The sequence below is a fragment of the Pan troglodytes genome, chromosome 9, assembly GCF_028858775.2.
Source record: "Pan troglodytes isolate AG18354 chromosome 9, NHGRI_mPanTro3-v2.0_pri, whole genome shotgun sequence".
NCBI lineage: Eukaryota > Metazoa > Chordata > Mammalia > Primates > Hominidae > Pan > Pan troglodytes.
Window position 1 is genome coordinate 123016045 of NC_072407.2, and position 22445 is coordinate 123038489.

Below are 22445 nucleotides of genomic sequence, written 5' to 3' on the forward strand. Positions count from 1 at the left end.
TATTTACACACATCTGTTTCTATGTGATTAGTCATTTTGGCAATAAAAGACTTTAAAGAGGATCCAGAGATTCACATACCTGTTTTCCTATCCCAGGATGAAATGCAAAATCTGAATCATTTGAATTTTTATGATGAAAAGAGTAAAATGTTTAGGAGACTGAAGGGAGACATACTTATTAAGAGCTTTATAATTTCTTACAGGTGCTCAATTATCCTTTTTATTGCCTTCTGATAGGTAGAGCTGGAAGTTTAGCTTCTCTGCTCTAGCTGCTTATGGCAATAATGGACTAACAAAAAACTGAGCAATCAGCCATATGTCTCATGTTTATTTACTTTGTGAAACAAGAGAAGAGGAAAAATCTCTGTTTTCTGATTCTTGGCCTTTGACCATCATACTGTTTGCTTTTCCAATCAATGGACTCTTTTCTTTTAAAGCCGTCATCTGTGCCATGTTTCTTAGTGGCTTATGTAGCAGTGGTGTGATATGCTGTTTCCAGATAAGTTCAGTGTGTACTGCAGGTAGCTGGAAAGATGTCCTTACTGGGCTGGTCATATTTCAGTTATTAGCCTCTCAGGCCTTACCAGGAGAACTTCTAGGAAATAACTCTAGATTCTAGCTGGGTTTCAAAGGACAGTTTAATTTATTTACTGAATACCTACTAAGGACCAAGAGGCACTGGGCTTCAAGCTAGAGATAAAGAGACAAAAACAGTAGTGTCTACTCTCAAGAAGCTAAGCTAGAGATATATTTCCTTTGCTGGGCCCTCTTCATGTTCCCAACCTCTAAAACTTGAGTTACCCCAGGACTTAGTCCTTGGACCTCTTCTCTTCTGTACTCATCCCCCACATACTTTTAGCCAGTCCCGAGGCTTTCAGTGCTTTCTGTATTCTGATAACTGCCAGATGTATACATGCAGCTGTGATCTGCCTCTAAATTCCAGACGGCGCTTTCCAGCTGCCTGCTTGATGCCTCTGCCTGGATGTTTAAACCTAGTGTGTCCAAAACTCAACTTTCGATACCCTCCCTTTTCCCTTACCCTGCCTCCCTCACCCCTAGCCCCCTGTGCCATAGCTACTGCTCTGCCAGTTTTTCTCCCTTTTTCAATTATTCCAGTTGCTCAGGGAAAAAACATTGGAGTCATTCTTGATTATTTTTCTCCCACACCCCATATCTAGTCTGTCTTTTTTTCTTTCAGTTCTACTTTCAAAACCTATGTATAGAATCTGACTACTGCTTCCTATCATTTTAGTCCAAATCCTTCATCATATCTTACTTGTGTTATTGTAGTAGCCTACTGACCAGTCTCCCTGAGTCCACCCTTGCTCCCTTAAGGCCCGTGCATCTCATAGCAGCCTGTTTCTAAGAACTCAAGTTGATTTTTAAAAAAACAACAGAGGCTGGGCGCAGTGGCTCATGCCTGTAATCCCACCACTTAGGGAGGCCAAGGCGTGCAGATCATCTGAGGTCGGGAGTTCAAGACCAGCCTGACCAACATGGAGAGACCCTGTCTCTACTAAAAATACAAAAAAAATTACTTAGGCATGGTGGTGCATACCTGTAATCCCAGCTACTCTGGAGGCTGAGGGAGGAGAATCACTTGAACCTGGGAGGCGGAGGTTGCAGTGAGCTGAGATCACACCACTGCACTCCAGCCTGGGTGACAGAGCAAGGCTCCATCTCAAAAAAAAAAAAAAAAACAGACAAAAACCAGAAACTGTCCTTACTGTTCCTGACACACTTCAAGCACACTCCCTCCTCAGGCCTTTGCACTTTGTTCCCTGTTCAGAATGCACCAGGCTACCTGCTTCATTCTCTCCCTCGCTGACACCTTATCCGAGATTCCTTCTCTCCTCACCCAGTCTAAAATAGCACACCTCTGTCTCCTATAATTCTCTTAACCTCCTTTTGTTAATATTTTTCTTGTCACTTATCAACACCTGAGTTACATTTCTTGTATATTGTCAATCTCCCCCCATGGTACTGTAAGCTCTGTAGGAGTAGGGACTGTTTCTGTTTTGTACCTTGCCATCTCCCCAGTGCCTAGAGCGGTGCCTGGCAGTATAGCAACTGTTTAGTAAGATGATTGAATATTCGCTTTATACTCTGAGAACACTAAGGAGGACTTAGGTCTGCTGGAAGAGGGTACTTTCCTGGAAAATGATTGAGTTAATCTGGTGACGATGAGGGAAGAATATTCTAGACAGATGTGAGTACATGGGAAGTAAAGGTACAGAGGTATGAAATGTCTTTATGTGCAGTGAACTACAACAATTTGATATGACTAGTGAAAAGTAGTAAGTGGGAGCTGGGCACAGTGGCTCACTCCTGTAATCCCAGCACTTTGGGAGGCCGAGGTGGGTGGATCACTTGAAGTTAGGAGTTCGAGACCACCCTGGCCAACATGGTGAAACCCCATTTCTACTAAAAATACAAAAACTTAGTCAGGCGTGGTGGTGCATGCCTGTAGTCTCAGCTACTGGAGAGACTGAGGCAGGATAATCACTTGAACCTGGGAGGCAGAGGTTGTAGTGAGCCAAGATTGTGCCACTGCACTCCAGCCTGGGCGACAAAGCTAGACTGTCTGAAAAAAAAAAAGTAGTTAATAACTGGGAAGTAATGATACATATTATGCTGGGAGGAAGGTAGGAAACAGGGCAGTCCGTGAAAGACTTTGGTATGCTGTGCTCGGACAGTAGGGCTTATTCTTATAGACAGTGGGAAACCATTGAAAGGTTTCAAGTTGGGAAGTTAAGTGGAGAGATTTTGGTTTGTATATAGAAGAAGAAGCTGAACAAATTTACAAGAAAAAATCAACCCCATCAAAAAGTGGGCAAAAGATATGAACAGACACTTCTTAAAAGAAGACATTTATGCAGCCAACAGACACATGAAAAAATGCTCATCATCACTGGCCATCAGAGAAATGCAAATCAAAACCACAATGAGATACCATCTCACACCAGTTAGAATGGCAATCATTAAAAAGTCAGGAAACAACAGGTGCTGGAGAGGATGTGGAGAAATAGGAACACTTTTCCACTGTTGGTGGGAGTGTAAAGTAGTTCAACCATTGTGGAAGACAGTGTGGCGATTCCTCAAGGATCTAGAACTAGAAATACCATTTGACCCAGTGATCCCATTACTGGGTATATACCCAAAGGATTATAAATCATGTTACTATAAAGACACATGCACACGTATGTTTATTGCAGCACTGTTCACAATAGCAAAGACTTGGAACCAATCCAAATGTCCATCAGTGATAGACTGGATTAAGAAAATGTGGCACATATACACCATGGAATACTATGCAGCCATAAAAAAGGATGAGTTCATGTCCTTTGTAGGGACTTGGATGAAGCTGGAAACCATCATTCTGAGCAAACTATCGCAAGGACAGAAAACCAAACAGCGCATGTTCTCACTCATAAGTGGGAATTGAACAATCAGAACACTTGGACACAGGGCAGGGAACATCACACACGGGGGGCCTGTTGTGGGATTGGGGGAGGGGGGAGGGATAGCATTAGGAGAAATACCTAATATAAATGACAAGTTAATGGGTGCAGCACACCAACATGGCACATGTTTGCACGTTGTGCACATGTACCCTAGAACTTAAAGTATTTAAAAAAAAAAAAAAGGCAGCTGAGAGAGACCCAGAGACTTAAAAACTGAGGCTAGTAAAGGAGGATTTGTGTGGTGGAGGTTGCTTATGTCTTTTTAGAGAGATTATGTGTATTAAGACTGAATTTCACTCTAGAATTTGAGCTGGTACTCAGAAAACACATCGTGAAGTTGTACTTGTTGTCTGGTATTTATAGCCCTGATTTCTCTGAGGGTATAGAAATATCATTTAGAGAGAAAGAAACCTCCATGTTTGTGGGTCTGGCACATAGTAAAGTGTACATGTTTATTATTTTTGCCTTGCCCTTGATCAGATGTCTGTCCACATTGCTTAAATTTTTCAGTGTTCCCTTCATTTTGTGTTTACTTTCTCTCTCCATTTCCTCTGAGAGATTGAATCTAAATTGCTTCTTTAGTGCTTACCTAATACACAGTCATCCTCTTTAATTTTAAAGAGAAAAAAATGCAACTTTTAGAAGTCAGCATATCATGTATCTTTGGGAACTCAATGATTTCTTTTTGTTTTTGAGGGCAGTGGTAGGAAGTAAATGCATTGATTTAGGGTGCCTTTTCAGACTTTAAAATTTTGCTTATCATAAGGAGGAGTCTTAAGAAAATAGCTCCAGTGAACAATTATTTGATGGAAAGAGGAAGTACCATTGTCAGAGACAGTGGCAATGCCAGAAACAGGTTTTCTTAGAGGCTTTTCTTTGCCTTTTCTTTTCTTTGGTACCTTATTTTCTGTTTGTCCCAAGTAATCCCTAAACTATGTCCTGGGAAGTCCTTTATGATGGCAAGGATTACATTAGGAATTCCTCAAATGCTGATTTGATTGTCATTAGTGGTATGCTTTTTAAAATATGGAGAGTATGTTTTTCCCTGCTTAAGACTAATGGCTTTTCTAAATAGAGCAGATTGTATCTCCATGTTATTGTGAGAGCAGGCAGCAGCCTGTATTTGGACACCACCTCAATGAAGGCTTATTTTGTCTTGGATGCTGGAGAAATCTTAGTGTGCTGTGTCCGTTACCTCATATTCCTTCCAGACAGAGGACCTGCTGTTGTGAAGGAACATTTCTATACTGGACATGAGTCTCCTGGGGTTCTCCATATTGCCATGCTCCATCATCCTCTGACAAGGGCCGTGACACAGCACTCCTCACATTCAGCCGTGAGTCTGAGGAGAAACAAAAGGGGCATTCTCCTTCGTGCACCATGGAGAGCCTCTGAAATGTTAGCTTTCCCTGTTGCTTACAGCCTTTGTCATTCCAGTTACCTTGGACTTTATTTTGACTTCTTGCCACTTTCCCAGCCCAGCAGAAGACAAACTACCTTCCTAATCTTGATTGGAGTTATATACAAGTATTTGGATATACTTGCAAAGGAAAGAGAGTGTGAGAGCCAGTCCTCCCAAATCATGGGCTTGGAGGAAATTTTCTTTGCTGTCTGAACTTTTGTTTTGGCCAGGGCAAGGGGCCAGTTTTATCTTTTTCATTTTTGTTTGCTTTTTGTCAGTAAAACAATACTAAGAAATATTGAGAGTAATAAAACATTCTTGTTCACACTGTTCAGAACTGATGATAGTTAATATTTTATTCTACTTTGAGTTTATTTTTCATTAAAAAGAAATAATATACATAAAATTGGAATAGCTTTTTTCTACTACTCTCAGTCCTATTTCTTACTCCAAGAAGTAACCACCAGCAGAAATTTGATTTGTATGCTTGATGTCTATTTTTCATATTTTATATCTCCATTAAAACATAAAGTGGCATTTTATGATTCTTCATTAGTATGAATTGCTATGTCTTCCCTCATACTGTGGCTTTTCAACCTGGTCTTTTCACCTCGTATTTTGTTGAAAAAAACTTTAAAATTTTAATGTCTGATTTGTCTATCCTTAACTCTATGGTTTATTCTTATTGCATCTTTTTAAAGAAACCTGTTTTCCCCCAAAGTTCACATAAGTTCCTAATTTTTTTCTAAAGGTGTTTTTATATTTATGACTTAAATCTACCTGGAATTACTTTTTATGTATAGTTTCAAATAGAGATCTGGCCCCATATGGATAATTGGTATTTATCACTGATCTTCAATGCCACATCTGTCATATGTCTTATTTTTTGTATGTATGCTTCTGTTTCAGGACCCTGTTCTATTCCATTGGTGTATTTGTCCATCCCTTGTACTATTACAACATTGGTAAATTACTTTATATTAAGTCTTAATTCCCAATAACAGTAAGTTTCCCTACCTTGTTGTTGCTTTTCAGATTGTATCAATTATTGTAGGCCCTTTTCTCTTCCATATGAATTTTAGGATCAGCTTATAAGTTCCATAAAAATCCTGTTGTAATTTGGATTTTGATTACATTGAATTTTATTTGCTTACTTGAAGAGAATTTACATTGTGATGCTATTGTATATTCCTATCTGTGAACATAGAATGTTTTTTTCATTTAACTCAGAATATTTTTTATTTCCTTCAGTAATGTTTTCTAATTTTCTTGCAAAGGCCTTTGCATTTTTGTTAAGTTTCTTTTTAGGTATCTTAAACATTTTGTTGCTATTTGAAGTGAAATCATTTTTTCTGTTATCATTTCTAATTGATTATTGTTGCTCTATAGAAATGTCTTTTTTTTATGGTGATTATGTATCTGTCAGTCTTACATATAGAGTAGTTAATCTTCATTTTCTTTTGGATTTCTATGTAGACAGTCATATCTATACATAATTTTTATACCTCTTTTTTTTCTTGGATATGACCTCCAGTATAATATTTAAAATGCGCAGTAAAAGAGGTCATCTTTATCTTTCTCCTCACTTGACAGGGAATGCATCTAAAGTTTCAATATGTAGATATGAATGCTGACTTTTGCTATAGGGTTCTGATAGGTTCAGGGAGTTTCTATCTCTATTTTTCTAAGAGTTTCTTTTATTACGAGTAGACATTGAATTTTGTAGAATGTTCTTTTTGCATTGAGATGAGCATATTTTCTTCTGTAAATTTTAATATGATACATTTTCAGGTATTGAACCATTTTTGCATTCCTGGTATATTCAACTTGGTTTGGAAATATTAAATTTTCTTTTTAAACATGTAGAATTTAATTTTATAATGTTATTTGGGATGTTTCCATCTATTTTCATATGTAAAATTGGTCTGTAATTTTTTGTGGTTCTTGTCTGGTTTTATGAAGGTTGTACTAGCTCCAAAATTGAATTGAGTTGGTGATTTCATATTTTTTCTACTAAGTAACTGTTTCATTCAGATTTAAAATTTAATAGTCATGATTTGGGGGTAGGTGTTTTAATTTTTGAATTGTTATATTTAATTTTCATTTGGATGGGCAATACTTCCACATGGAACCTGATTGGAAATTTTAAAAAGGATGTATACCACAAAGTAAGTCTTCTTCCCATTTGGATCCTTAGTAGCTACTCAAGTATTTGGCCCCTAGGCAGCCACTGATACTATTTTCTTGTTATAGTTTCCATCGCTATTTTGTGCATAATTTTTGTACACAAGTGGTCACAAAACAATACATTCTGTACTCTATCTTGTCTTTTTCATTTAACCATAGATCTTCAATAGCATTCTGTGTTGAGGGTCTTTGTGATTTTAAAAATGTACTATATCAATATTCATCTCTTTTTATTCATAATAATGTCTGTTTCTGCCTTTCCATTTTTTCTTAATCAGCCCTGCTAATGACTATCTTTTAGTAGTGTACTTTGTTTAAAGTCAGATTGATTGAAGTATGTGACATAAATTTTACCCCTTTTAGTGTACATTCCTGAATTTTGACAAACACTACAGTCATAGAACCACCAATATAATCAGAATATAGAACAGTTCCATCATCCAAAAAAATCTCATACTCCTCAACCCTTCTCCCTGACTCCTACCCTCTGGCCACCACTGATCCGTTTTCTGTCCCTGCTGTTTTGATTTTTCCAGAATGTCGGATAAATGGAATCATGTATGTAGTCTCTTTTTAATTGAAATTTTTATTGAGATAATTGTAGATTCACATGCAGTTGCAAGAAAGAATACAGCAAGATCCCATGTACCCTTCACCTAGTTTCCCTCAATTGTAAAATTTTGCAGAACCACAGTACAGTATCACAACCAGAATCTTAATGTGGATATTGTCCAGTGATCTTACTGAGACTTCTCAAACTAAAACATACACACACACACTCACTTGTGTGAGAACTATAACATACACACACACACAAGTGCATGTGTATGTTTTAAGTTCTGTGCATTTTATTGTGTGTGTCTGGAGGACCTCATTCAACATGAATTAAAGCTTACTATATAGTCACAGTAATCAAGAGATTGTGATACTGGTCACAAACATACAGATCAATGGAACAGAAAAGAAAACCAGAAATACACCAAAACAAATATACTTTCCTGACTTCTGAAAAAGGTAGAAAAGCAACGCAATGGGGAAAAGACAGCTTTTTCAATGGACAGTGCTGAAGCAACTGGATCACTATAGGCAAAAAAAATGAACCTCAACCTAAATCTGTTGAGAAAAGCTTAGTGTTGGGAGAAGCTGAGGCATCATGTTGAATGATTCCTCACACTTTATTCTTCAAGATTGTTTTAGCTATTTTAGGGCCTTTGCCTTTCCATATAAATTTTGGACTAATTTAGTCTCTGTCTGCAAGAAAACTTTGCTGGAGTTTTGACAGGAATTTTATTAAACTTATAGATGAGTTTGGGGAAGGTTAATATTTTTAGTATGTGAGACCTTCCAGTGCATGAATACAGTATGTCTCTCTGTCTAGACCTTCTCTGATTTCTTCCACTAGCATTTTGTAATTTTCAACGTACAAGTCCTATACATCTTTTATTAGATTTACACCTAAGTACAGTCATGTGTTGCTTAATGACAGGGATACATTCTGAGAAATGCATCATTAGGTGATTTTGTCATGTGAACATCATAAAGTGTACTTACATAAACTTAGATAGTATAGTCTACTACACACCTAGCTTATATGGTACAGTTCATTTTCCTGTATGGGGTAGGATACGGATTAAGTGTTTTGTTTTGGCGTATGGGTGCCAGTTACTCCAGCAATATTCACGGGTAAGACTATCCTTTTTCTATTGAATTGATTTTATACCTTTGTCAGAAATAAACTAATCATATAGGTGGCCCGTATTTCTGTATTCTGTGTTTATTGACCCATGTCTGTGTCCTTTTGCCAGTACCACACCGTCTTGATTACTATAGCCTTATGGTAACTGTTCAATTAAGGTAGTGTGGGTCCTCCAACTTTGATCTTTTTCAGCATGATTTAAGCTGTTCTAATTCCTTGCCTTACATATAAATATTAGGATATGCTTGTTGAAGTCCATGAAACATTCTTCTGGGATTTTGATTAGGATTGTGTTGAATTTATAGAATAATTTGTCCAGAATTTACATCTTAATAATACTGAGTCTTCCTGTCCATGAACCCAGTATCTCTTTCCATTTATTTAAGCATTTTTTAAAAAAATGGTGTTGTGTATTTTCCACATAAGGATTCTGCACATATTTTGCTGCATTTTATTTAAGGATTTCATGTATCTTGGTCCTGTTATAAGTAGTACTGTTTTAAAATTTCAAATTCAGTTGTTCACTGCTAGGCATAGAATTACAATTGGTATTTGTAATTGACTTTGTATTCTACAGCCTTGCTAAATTTATTTATTAATTCTAGTAGATTTTTAATAAATTGTAGACAGTCATGTTTTCTGTTACTTAGCACAGTGTATGTCTTCTTTTCCAACCAGTATGACTTTTTACATTTTTGTTGTTTTTTGGACCTTATTACACTGACTTGGACCTCCAATATAGTATCAGAATAGGAGTAGTCATGGCAAACACCCTAGCCTTTTTCCCTGTTTAGGAAAAAATCATTCATTACACCACTAAAAGTGATGTTAGCTATAGGTTTTTTTGTTCATGACCTTTATTTGATTAAGGACATTTCCTTCTATTCCAAGTTTGCTGGAGCTTTTATCATGAATGGGTGCTGAATTTATTCAAATGCTTCTTCTGCATCTATTGAAAAGTCTATACCATTTTTCTTACTTGATGTATCAATATAGTGAATTATATTAATTGCCCTTTTAACCAGCCTTGAATTCCCAAGATAAATCCCACTTGGTTATGATGTAGTATCTTTTTTTATATGTTGGTGAATTTGATTTGCTAATATTTTGTTAAGGATTTTTGTGTTTATGCTTATAAGGGATATTGGTCTGTAATTTTCTTATAATGTCTTTGTCTTATTTTGATATCAGGGTAGTGCTGGCCTCATTTATGAGTGTTCTTTTTTTCTGGAAGAGTTTGTGTAGAACAGTGTTATTTTCTTCTAAAATATTTTGTAGAATTTATCAGTGAAGCCATCTGAGCCTGGTGTTTTCTTTGCTGGAGGTTTTAACTATGAATTAAATTTATTTAATGGACATATAGCATGATTCAAGTTATCTGTTTCTTCTTGAGTGAGCTTTAGTAGTTTGTATTTTTGAAGGAATTCATCCATTTAATTATGCTTGTTGAATTTATGGGCATAAAGTTTTTCATAGTATTTGCTTATCATAAGCCTTTAATGTCTATGTGGTCTGTGGTGATGTTCCCGCTTATAGTCCCAATATTGGCATCATCTTTTCTTAATCAGTCCAGCTAGAGGTTTATCAAATTTGCAAACCTTTTTAAAGAACCAGCTTCGGGTGTTATGAGTTTTCTCTGTTTTATTTTCTATATTTCATTGATTTCTGCTCATATCTTTATTTCTTCCTTCTTGTTGCTTTGGATTTAATTTGCTCATCTTTTTATAGTTTTTTTAAGCATAGATCATTGATTTGAGACTGTTCTTTTCTATTATAATATTTAATTCTATAAATTTTCCTTTAAGTGCTGCTTTAAATACATTCTGTAGTTGGGATTTGTTATATTTTAGTTTTCATTGAATTCAGATATTTTCTAATTTATCTTGTGACTTCCTCTTTGACTCATTGGGTTATTTACAAGTATGTTGTTTATTTTCCAGATATTTTCCTTATCTTTCCAGGGATTTTCATCATCTTTCTGTTAATTATTTCCAGTATAATTTCATTATAGTTAGAGAACATACTTTGTACTATTTCAATTCTTTTAAAGTCTGTTGTGGTATATTTGAGGTACCTTTCTGGTTTAGAATATGGTCTTTCTTGGTCAGTATCTCATATGCAGTAGAAAAAAATGTGTATTCTGATATTGTTGGTGGGCATGTTTTATAAATACCAGGTTAAGTTGTTAATGTTATTCAGGTCTTTTATATCATTAACAGTTTTCTGTCTGCCGGTTTTATCAATTACTGAGAGGAGTATTGATTTCTCCAACAATAATTGTGAATTTGTTTATTTTTATTTGTTGTTCTACCAGTTTTTGCTTCATTATTTTTTGTGTACATATCTGTTTTTAGATACATATGCATTTTGGATTGTTATGTCTTTCTGCTGGAGCTCGTCTCTCCCTGTCTAATGGTTTTGCATTTGCCTTTAAGCAGCTCCCCTAACTCCTGGTCCAGAACCAGCTCTTATAATGGAATTTGGAGAACCTGTCCTGCAGTAATTACAGAGCTAGTGCATATTCCTAGTCTTAAGCACCAAGTGATTTAATTCAATTCCTGGTGGTGGAGCTATCTTTTTATTCTTTTACTTATTAGAACCATTGCTCTACAAAGGTAGCCTTAGGCAGTGGATCTGCAGGAGTTTTCTTTTTTTCATCCTCATTTCATGCACAGCCTCTCATCACTCAATTCTACCCCTACTTCAAGCAGGGAACCTGTCTGTAGTTCCCCTGCCTCCCATGAAGCACATTCCATCTCCTTTGCCTTGTATGACCTGAACTCCTTACTGCTTCTGCTGCTCTAGATTTCTAGCCTGGAGGTCTTGTACTTTTAGTTCTATGATTTGTATTTCTGTTCAGTTTCTGGTCCATGGAGATGCTTATCATTTTTGAGACTGGCTATATCTTCTTAGATTTCAGCCTTTTACATTTTATCAATTTTTACTCTATGTTTGGAGCAAAAGTGCATCAAGTTGATAAATGTGGATTAAAGTCATTCTTTTAACTGCTGTATGGTATTCTATCATATGAATAGATCACATTCTGTTTATCCATTACTAGATGATTTTTGATAGCACTTGAATTTAAGAAATAGTGAGTTGAACCATGACTTAAGCTCTGTTGAAAAACTAAATGGAAAATACTAAATTCACTTCAAGATACTTTGCTATATGTGTGAAAGGTGACATTAAATAATTCTGGAGGTAGGTGAAATGCAGATATTTGGGGAAGACAAGTGGGAAACATCTATGGCTTCAGGTATAGGAGAATGAGCTCTGTGATGGAACTCATAAAAAGAAAAGAGAGTCCAGGAGTGAATTTTTAGGACTCCCCAAGTGTAGGTGATAATAAGAGAAATGAGAACCCTTGAAGAGAGATTGAATGGGGACATTTGAAATGTAGGAATGAGAACATAATTTCTAGAACAGTATTTATTATTGCAGCAAACCACTAAGATGATGAAACTAAAACAGTGATAGGTAGTCTCAGAATAACACCTGAGTTCTAACCTCCACCCTTCCTTTCACTAGCTATGAGGCTTTGGGTTAACAAACTGGGTCTCAATTTTTACATCTGTAAAGTATGTAATAGATGGTTTCTAAGATTCCTCCTACCTATAAAATGTGATGCTTATGTGTTTTAATAAGTGGAATGTTGGTGACCTTGAGAAAACCTTGAGTAGGTTGTCAAGTCCCAGTTGTAGAATGTTAAGGAGGTTTCTTTGATGTCCCGGGATATGATGCCACATCAAAAGTGAGAAAGCATACTATAGCAAGAGACATTAGATAACAGCAGTCAGAAGATGTTTTGAATGTACTTTTGAATCCCTCCCAATGCCTTGGGAAACAAACTCAATAAATGTTTTGTTTTTTTTTTTTTTGAGACGGAGTCTCACTCTGTCAACCAGGCTGGAGTGCAGTGGTGCAATCTCAGCTCACTGCAACCTCCACCTCCCCAGTTCAAGCAATTCCCCTGCCTTAGCTTCCTGAGTAGGTGGGATTACAGGCGCACACCACCACGTCTGGCTATTTTTTTTGTATTTTTACTAGAGACAGGGTTTCACCATGTTGGCCAGACTGGTCACAAACTCTTGACCTCAGGCAGTCCACCCACCTTGACCTCTGAAAGTGCTGGGATTACAGGTGTGAGCCACCATGCCTGGCCGTATTTTTCTTTTAGTTAATTAAACTTCAAGATTTGGTTTAACCAAGTGAACCATCTGGGATTTTTCATGTTTTGTTTGTTACATTTCTTAAAGAGAGAGATGTATGTATTAGGGATTTATTTTGAAGTAATATAGCATTACCTAGCGTAAAGACTTCGGTTGATTCAATGTGTGTCTGCATTTGAGGAATAATAGATTAACAGAATTGTTAACTTGAGACTACTATGTAAGCTACCCATGAATACACCTCTAGACAGTTGTAAGGGATAAATAGAGTATTTCTGGGATATTTATGATCCCATTGTTGCGTAGCCACCTGCAGAAAATGTAAATCCCCTTATTTTTCTCTAGGATACTCCTAAAGATTGTGAATTTGGAGATTTGATGTCCAAATCTGAATGCTTTCTGCCATTGGAAAGTCCCTGATTCTAGACAAAGTTTCATTTTACAATTTCCTAAAAATTATGTAAAATATGTACTGTTTGTTTTATTTAGTTAGGATCGTTTATAAGGCTAATCAAACCTGAGAAAAAATTAATGTTTGTTTTAGGTTTTATAATAAATAGAAACACAGACTAAGACATATGGCAGGAACCTGTAGTCTTTTTCAAATAGTGTACCACATCTTCCTATTCTGGAGTACATGTGACTGAATTGTGATTGAGGAAATGCCCCCAGGTCTTGGGAATCAAGAGTGAGGATTGGCAAGATGGAGAAACAGGCATACCTCTTCTAAAAATGACCACCGTGCTACTAAAATCTGCTGTTATGTAACATTAGACAGGTGTGCCATGGACCAGGACCTGAGTGTATGAAGGCTTGCTTATTTGCACTGGGAGTAGAGCTAGCCTGGTTCCACCACAGATGGCTTCATTCTCTGTTCCCCTCTTTGTTAGTATCACCTTCAACCCCACACTGCTGGTAGCCTGATTTCTAACTGCTTATGATTCAAAGACCCCTAAGGTTGAAAGAAGCTTTCTCTCAGTGGGTGTTTTTATTTAGTAAGAAGGGGGAAGAAACACACCAGTTTGCTTGTGGGTGGTATTCTTCACAAGGTTGCAGCTAGCATTTGGTTTCCATTTATCACTCTCACTTGCCCACGTGGTTATGCTGGCCTTTATGCTGTTTGTAGCAAATTTTGTTTTACTTGTGATTGGCCATTTTCTGTTAGAAGGTCATGGTGGAATGGACCAGAGAACTTCTGAACACAAATACGGCATACTTTACATTTTAGCATTTGATGATTGTAATACATCCTTATCGGTAATATTTTCCAAAGTAGGTTTATAACACTTTGCACACTTCAGAAGTGGGGCTTATGAATATTAAATACTTGTTAATGGCCAGATGAAGATACTAATTGGTAGAATATAAATCAAAATCATTAATTTCAGAGAATGCTTAGTCAGCAGAAACCATCTACCTCTTCAGAGTATACTTCAGGAAGACATTGGAACTAATGCTAAGAAAAGCTCAGGCATGCAATGCATGCAGTATAGTTCAGTTTGGATGGACTTTTGGATAATGAATAAAATATATAAGCTGAAAGACTAGGAGAGAATTGCTTTCTCAAATTTACTGGATATTTTGTAAAATCATGATTTCTTATATTTACTAATCTTTCCTGCTTAAAGATAAGTGGAAAATGAGAAAATTGGGAGAAAACAGATTATCTTGAAACCATGATTTTTATTTACGTAACTTTTAAGGGAACATATATATATGTATGTATAGTAAATCACAACTCTAGTACTCTTTCTTCTTTTGTATTTAATAGTGAATATTTCTCAGAGCCCACATCCAAAGCCTAACCCATCTATAAAAGTCTGCTGGCCTTAAACATTGATTTTAAGATTTAAACAAGTGGAAAGGAAGGTGCAGAAAATGGTAATGGTGATGACACAAAATAAGATTGAAAAGTTATGAAGGAACCAGATCATGGAGGGCTTTTTATGCTTATTGTATTCGTTTTCTATTGCTGCTATAACACATTACTATAAACTTAATGGCTTAAAGCAATGCCTACTTAGTGTTTCACAGTCCTGTGGGACAGAAGTCTGGGCACAGTGTGACTCAGCTGGGTTCTCTGCTTAGGGTCTCACAAGGCCAAAATCAATGTGTCTGCAGGGCTGTTTTCTATCTCAGAGGCTCTGGAGGAGAATCTCTTTGCAGGTACAGTCAGAATGGTGGCAGAATTCTCTTCTTTCTTACACTTTTCATGTGTGCCATCTTCAAACCAGCAATGGTGTGTCAGGTTCTGGTGCTTTGAGTCTCTCTGACTTCCTCTTTTGCTACTAGTTGGAAAAACTCTGTTTTTGAAGGCTCATATGATTAGATTAGGCCTACCCAGATATGGGAGCCAAAATTCTGCTTACCACAATCATGTTGAAGAGTTAGGACTTTATTTTGATGGGTATTAAGTGATTTTAAGTAGAGGAGTGATGTGATACAATTTGTACTTTATAACAAACCCTGTGGCTATCATAAAGACAAGGATTGTCTTGGGGCCACCCTGAGGTCATGGAAAGCCATTAGCTATTTTAAGAAGCCACCCTGTGGTCATGGAAAGCCATCAGCTATTTTAAGAAGAAAGGGATTTCATACAGTGAATAAAGTGCTTACAAAATCTGTGGAAGGGCTGGAGGAGCAGACTTAGGCCTCCTCTCTAGGATTGACTCTAGAGTAGTACCATGGAACTGGCCCACCAAGGGCACTGCTCACCTTTGTAAGGAATCAGGGAAAGGGAAAATCAGCAAGCTGCTGTCCCTGGTGCTGATCACACCACTTTAGCTGTGATATGGAGATCAGCAAGCTGCTGCTGGGGTCCTTGACTCTAGAAACAGACTGCTTGAACTGTGTGATCTAGTCATTTGGAAGCCTCTACCCAAACTGTTTCCATACTCTATCTACTAGATCTACTGCCTCTCTCCAGGGCTGTGACTGATAGAAGCTAAATCTCATTGGCAAGAGAGTGTGGGAAATGTATTTTTCAGCTTTTCAGTCTTGGTAGTACAGGAAGGCCTACCAGGAGGAGGTTGAAACAGATATTGAGAAAGCTCATCTAGTTTATGCAGCCACAAAAAATTGTAGCAATCTAGGTTATTAATTATAGTGGTCTGAATTTGTGAGGTGGGTGAACAAGAGAAATGCAGATAGATTCATGGGATACGTAGGAAGATAATGAGTGGGATGTGGTAATTGATTGAATGTGGTAATTGATTGAATTGATTGAATTGGAGAAGAGATAGGAGAGAAAGAAATAAGAATGACTGTTCACTTTCTGGCTAGGATAATTAGATAGTTTCCAGTGCCACTTACTGAGATACGAAAGACTAGAAGAGAACACAGTTGGGGAGTGGCAATTATTGTTGAACCTATTGATTTTGAGAAAACTGAGACTTCAGAGTGTCTGAATTTATAGGTCATTTAATTTTTAGATGTACTTGCCCATTTATGGAAGGTAGGCTAATTTCTGAATGTAGGTCATAATTTTGTTTACAAATATGTTTATGGTTGAGATTAATTCAATTGGCTATAATGTCAAGTATAAATGAGTCTAGGAGTATACAGTTGTTACTATGTTTTAGTTTTATATTTAGATTCAGGGCTTATCCCTAGTTCTTTAATCTCATTGTTGAGTAGTGGGGTTTTGTTTTTGTTTTTGTTTTTTACCAGAAGGACTCATGGTGTTCTGTTTCTTATTTCTCATTTTAGAATATCTGCTTGTTAAATTTATTTTTGAAAAAAAACTTGGTGCCTTAGTTCATTTTGTGTTGCTATAACAATACCACAGACTTGGTAATTTATAAAGAAAATACATTTATTTCTCAGTTCTGCAGGCTAGAAAGTCCAATATCAGGGTGCCAGCATCTGGCTGTGGCTTTTCTACTGTATCATCCCATGATGGAAGGAGGAAGGACAAGAGAGCAAGAGAGGGCTGAACTCACTTTTACCAGGATAACTGGCAGACTCCCTCTATAACAGCGTTAATCTATTCATGAAGGCAGAGCCCTTGTGACCTAGTCACCTCTAAAAGGTGCCCCCTGTCAGCACTGTTGCACTGGGTATTAAGTTTCCAGCACATGAGCTTGGTGAGGGGGAGCACATTCAAACCAAAGCACTAGGTTAGGTATAATAATTTTGGGCCATTCTTTCTGATTCATTTATTTGGGTCTGTGGTGGTGGTGTTTTGCTCCTCAGTTTGTTTCTTTAGCTCTGCAGTCTCCATTTTCATCTCATTCTGCAGTTTATCATTTGTCTTTGAGCGCTGGTTTTTATATTCAAGTACTTATTAATTTCTAGACTTTTGAGTTTTGTGGAGTGTTTTCTTTTTCTTCAGTTGTGTTTTCTTTCAAATTGAGTTCTGCCTCTGTCTTTTACTTATTATGTGTTCCTCTCCTTTATTCTTTTTGCTGTGATATGCGCTCAGTTGCCATTTTGTGTCTCATCATCTTGCTTGTGCTTGAAGTGGTCACTTGTCTTCATGTCATCTCTTTGTTGAAATGTAGTATGAGTAAATTCTCTTTGTCCACTTTGACATTGTTTCTTTTGTTACTCCTAGGCAAAATTTGAGAGCTAGGGTATTACAATTTTACTTTTCCATAGTCTGAAGGTAAAACATCTCTAGAGTTGGGTTCAGTTCTTATTTGACCACTGGGTTCTGCTGTCTTTTCTGAGATTTTGTTAAATTTTCATAACCTAGTTTCAGTTATTTGAAGGCATATACTAGGATATGGGGTGGGGAAAAGATACCCCTAGACTTTGAATCATTTACCTTTTCAGTTTGGAGCCTTGGAAAATTTCAAGTCCTGGCAGCTTTGTCTTTGTTTGTTTTGCTTTGTTTTGTTTTATTTGCCTTTGCTAAAATCCTTATATCCTGAAGTCCCACCTAAGTAGATTTCAATCATATATGTATACATATATATATATATATGTACGTGTATATATATATGCATATATATGTACGTGTATATATATGCATATATATATAATTATAATAATAATTATTATTATTTTTCTAAGACGGAGTCTCACTCTGTCACCCAGGCTGGAGTGCAGTGGCACAATCTCGGCTCACTGCAACTTCCACCTCCTGGGTTCAAGCCATTCTTCTGCCTCTGCCTCCTGAGTAGCTGGGACTACAGGCGCGCACCACCACCCCTGGCTAATTTTTTGTGTTTTTAGTAGAGACAGGGTTTCACCATGTTGACCAGGCTGGTCTTGAACTCCTGACCTCGTAATCTGCCCACCTTGGCCTCCCAAAGTGCTGGGATTACAGGCGTGAGCCACCGTGCCTGGCAATCTTATATTTTTTAATGGTTGTGTGTGCTTTAAAATAAGCTTCAGAGCAGCAGTAATATAATGTAAATATTTTATTTGTTTATGAACATAGAATTTACAAAGTGCTTACTCATTTGTTATTTTATTTGGTTCTTATGACTGTCTTATACAGTAGGAAGGGCAGAAATTATTCCTAATTTTACTGATGAGGAAATTGAGATCCAAAAAGACAGTGAGTTGCCAAGTCACACAGCTAATTATAAAATGGAGTCAAGACCCTGAAGACAGAGCCAGGGCTATTTTTACTATTCCCTGTTATTCCACTTATTGGAAATGATTACTTCCATCTCTAAGCACAGCAATCTTTTTTTTTTCTTTTTTCTTTTAAGAGGTGGGGTCTTGCTATGTTGTCCATGCTGGTCACACTCCTGGGCTCAAGTGATTCTTCCCCTTGGGCTTCCCAAGGTGCTGGGATTCTAGCTGTGAGCCACCACACCTGGCCACAGTGGTCTTACTGTATGTTTAATGCACCCACAAACCTTATTATGACACTGATTTTTTTTTTTTGTATTTTACCCTCCATTTATTACAAAATCAGAAATAATAAAGAAACAAAACAATAAAGAACACCAGTGAAACAAAACTGAATACATAGGATCTAAAGAGAGTACAGGATGTTCTCTAAATAATTCAAATAGATTTTCTCCTTTCCTTTCCTTTCTTCTCCTTTCTTTTGCTTTCTCCTTTTCTTTCTTTTCTTCTCCTTTCTTATTGTTAAATTGAAGGAGCAAGAATTATCCTTTAGAAATTTCTGACAAATATAGCTTGCCTAAGCATTAGTTTACCTTAAACCTTTCTTGGCCATTTATAGGAAAATGTGGTATAGAAATAATTTATCTCACATTTTGGCATTAATGAACTTAATCCATGTGACAGGCATGAGGTCCCGTTTGTAAAATTATCTCATGTACATATGTGATTAGAATTATATTTCAAATGTATCTTCCATTGATTTCAGTTACTATATTTGTAAATCAATCACCAACGTTTACTTAAGGGACCAATGAATTCAAGAGTATAATCCTAGGCATAGTGTACATGACTGGTAAACATTTTTTCCCCTAAATTTATAGACCTCTTTCTTTTTTTTTTTTTTCTTTCTTTCTTTTTTTTTTTTTTTTAATTATACTTTAAGTTTTAGGGTACATGTGCACATTGTGCAGGTTAGTTACATATGTATACATGTGCCATGCTGGTGCGCTGCACCCACTAACTCGTCATCTAGCATTAGGTATATCTCCCAATGCTATCCCTCCCACCTCCCCCCTCCCCACCACAGTCCCCAGAGTATGATATTCCCCTTCCTGTGTCCATGTGATCTCATTGTTCAATTCCCACCTATGAGTGAGAATATGCGGTGTTTGGTTTTTTGTTCTTGCGATAGTTTACTGAGAATGATGGTTTCCAATTTCATCCATGTCCCTACAAAGGATATGAACTCATCGTTTTTTATGGCTGCATAGTATTCCATGGTGTATATGTGCCACATTTTCTTAATCCAGTCTATCATTGTTGGACATTTGGGTTGGTTCCAAGTCTTTGCTATTGTGAATAATGCCGCAATAAACATACGTGTGCATGTGTCTTTATAGCAGCATGATTTATAGTCATTTGGGTATATACCCAGTAATGGGATGGCTGGGTCAAATGGTATTTCTAGTTCTAGATCCCTGAGGAATCGCCACACTGACTTCCACAATGGTTGAACTAGTTTACAGTCCCACCAACAGTGTAAAAGTGTTCCTATTTCTCCACATCCTCTCCAGCACCTGTTGTTTCCTGACTTTTGAATGATTGCCATTCTAACTGGTGTGAGATGATATCTCATAGTGGTTTTGATTTGCATTTCTCTGATGGCCAGTGATGATGAGCATTTTTTCATGTGTTTTTTGGCTGCATAAATGTCTTCTTTTGAGAAGTGCCTGTTCATGTCCTTCGCCCACTTTTTGATGGGGTTGTTTGTTTTTTTCTTGTAAATTTGTTTGAGTTCACTGTAGATTCTGGATATTAGCCCTTTGTCAGATGAGTAGGTTGCGAAAATTTTCTCCCATGTTGTAGGTTGCCTATTCACTCTGATGGTAGTTTCTTTTGCTGTGCAGAAGCTCTTTAGTTTAATTAGATCCCATTTGTCAATTTTGGCTTTTGTTGCCATTGCTTTTGGTGTTTTGGACAGGAAGTCCTTGCCCACGCCTATGTCCTGAATGGTAATGCCTAGGTTTTCTTCTAGGGTTTTTATGGTTTTAGGTCTAATGTTTAAATCTTTAATCCATCTTGAATTGATTTTTGTATAAGGTGTAAGGAAGGGATCCAGTTTCAGCTTTCTACATATGGCTAGCCAGTTTTCCCAGCACCATTTATTAAATAGGGAATCCTTTCCCCATTGCTTGTTTTTCTCAGGTTTGTCAAAGATCAGATAGTTGTAGGTAAGCGGCATTATTTCTGAGGGCTCTGTTCTGTTCCATTGATCTATATTTCTGTTTTGGTACCAGTACCATGCTGTTTTGGTTACTGTAGCCTTGTAGTATAGTTTGAAGTCAGGTAGCGTGATGCCTCCAGCTTTGTTCTTTTGGCTTAGGATTGACTTGGCAATGCGGGCTCTCTTTTGGTTCCATATGAACTTTAAAGTAGTTTTTTCCAATTCTGTGAAGAAAGTCATTGGTAGCTTGATGGGGATGGCATTGAATCTGTAAATTACCTTGGGCAGTATGGCCATTTTCACGATATTGATTCTTCCTACCCATGAGCAAGGAATGTTCTTCCATTTGTTTGTATCCTCTTTTATTTCCTTGAGCAGTGGTTTGTAGTTCTCCTTGAAGAGGTGCTTCACATCCCTTGTAAGTTGGATTCCTAGGTATTTTATTCTCTTTGAAGCAATTGTGAATGGGAGTTCACTCATGATTTGGCTCTCTGTTTGTCTGTTGTTGGTGTATAAGAATGCTTGTGATTTTTGTACATTGATTTTGTATCCTGAGACTTTGCTGAAGTTGCTTATCAGCTTAAGGAGATTTTGGGCTGAGATGATGGGGTTTTCTAGATAAACAATCATGTCGTCTGCAAACAGGGACAATTTGACTTCCTCTTTTCCTAATTGAATACCCTTTATTTCCTTCTCCGGCCTAATTGCCCTGGCCAGAACTTCCAACACTATGTTGAATAGGAGCGGTGAGAGAGGGCATCCCTGTCTTGTGCCAGTTTTCAAAGGGAATGCTTCCAGTTTTTGCCCATTCAGTATGATATTGGCTGTGGGTTTGTCATAGATAGCTCTTATTATTTTGAAATATGTCCCATCAATACCTAATTTATTGAGAGTTTTTAGCATGAAGGGTTGTTGAATTTTGTCAAAGGCTTTTTCTGCATCTATTGAGATAATCATGTGGTTTTTGTCTTTGGCTCTGTTTATATGCTGGATTACATTTATTGATTTGCGTATGTTGAACCAGCCTTGCATCCCAGGGATGAAGCCCACTTGATCATGGTGGATAAGCTTTTTGATGTGCTGCTGGATTCGGTTTGCCAGTATTTTATTGAGGATTTTTGCATCAATGTTCATCAAGGATATTTGTCTAAAATTCTCTTTTTTGGTTGTGTCTCTGCCAGGCTTTGGTATCAGAATGATGCTGGCCTCATAAAATGAGTTAGGGAGGATTCCCTCTTTTTCTATTGATTGGAATAGTTTCAGAAGGAATGGTACCAGTTCCTCCTTGTACCTCTGGTAGAATTCGGCTGTGAATCCATCTGGTCCTGGACTCTTTTTGGTTGGTAAACTATTGATTATTGCCACAATTTCAGCTCCTGTTATTGGTCTATTCAGAGATTCAATTTCTTCCTGGTTTAGTCTTGGGAGAGTGTATGTGTCGAGGAATGTATCCGTTTCTTCTAGATTTTCTAGTTTATTTGCGTAGAGGTGTTTGTAGTATTCTCTGATGGTAGTTTGTATTTCTGTGGGATCGGTGGTGATATCCCCTTTATCATTTTTTATTGCGTCTATTTGATTCTTCTCTCTTTTTTTCTTTATTAGTCTTGCTAGCGGTCTATCATGACACTGATTTTAACTGAGTTAAAGCTGAAAGTGGTTTGGAGGAAGTAGGGGGATAATTTTATGTGACTTGTATTCTGATCCTTAATTAAAGTGACTTCGTTGTATCTTGGTTTTAATAAAACTAATATTAATTTTTTTCAGCATTTTTTCG

The 22445-nt window shown here is 37.1% G+C and overlaps 1 protein-coding gene across 4 annotated transcripts in view; it reads left to right on the top strand.

Annotated features, from left to right (window-relative positions):
* Positions 1-22445, top strand: part of TBCEL (tubulin folding cofactor E like) — a 69292-nt gene that overhangs the window by 43142 nt on the left and 3705 nt on the right.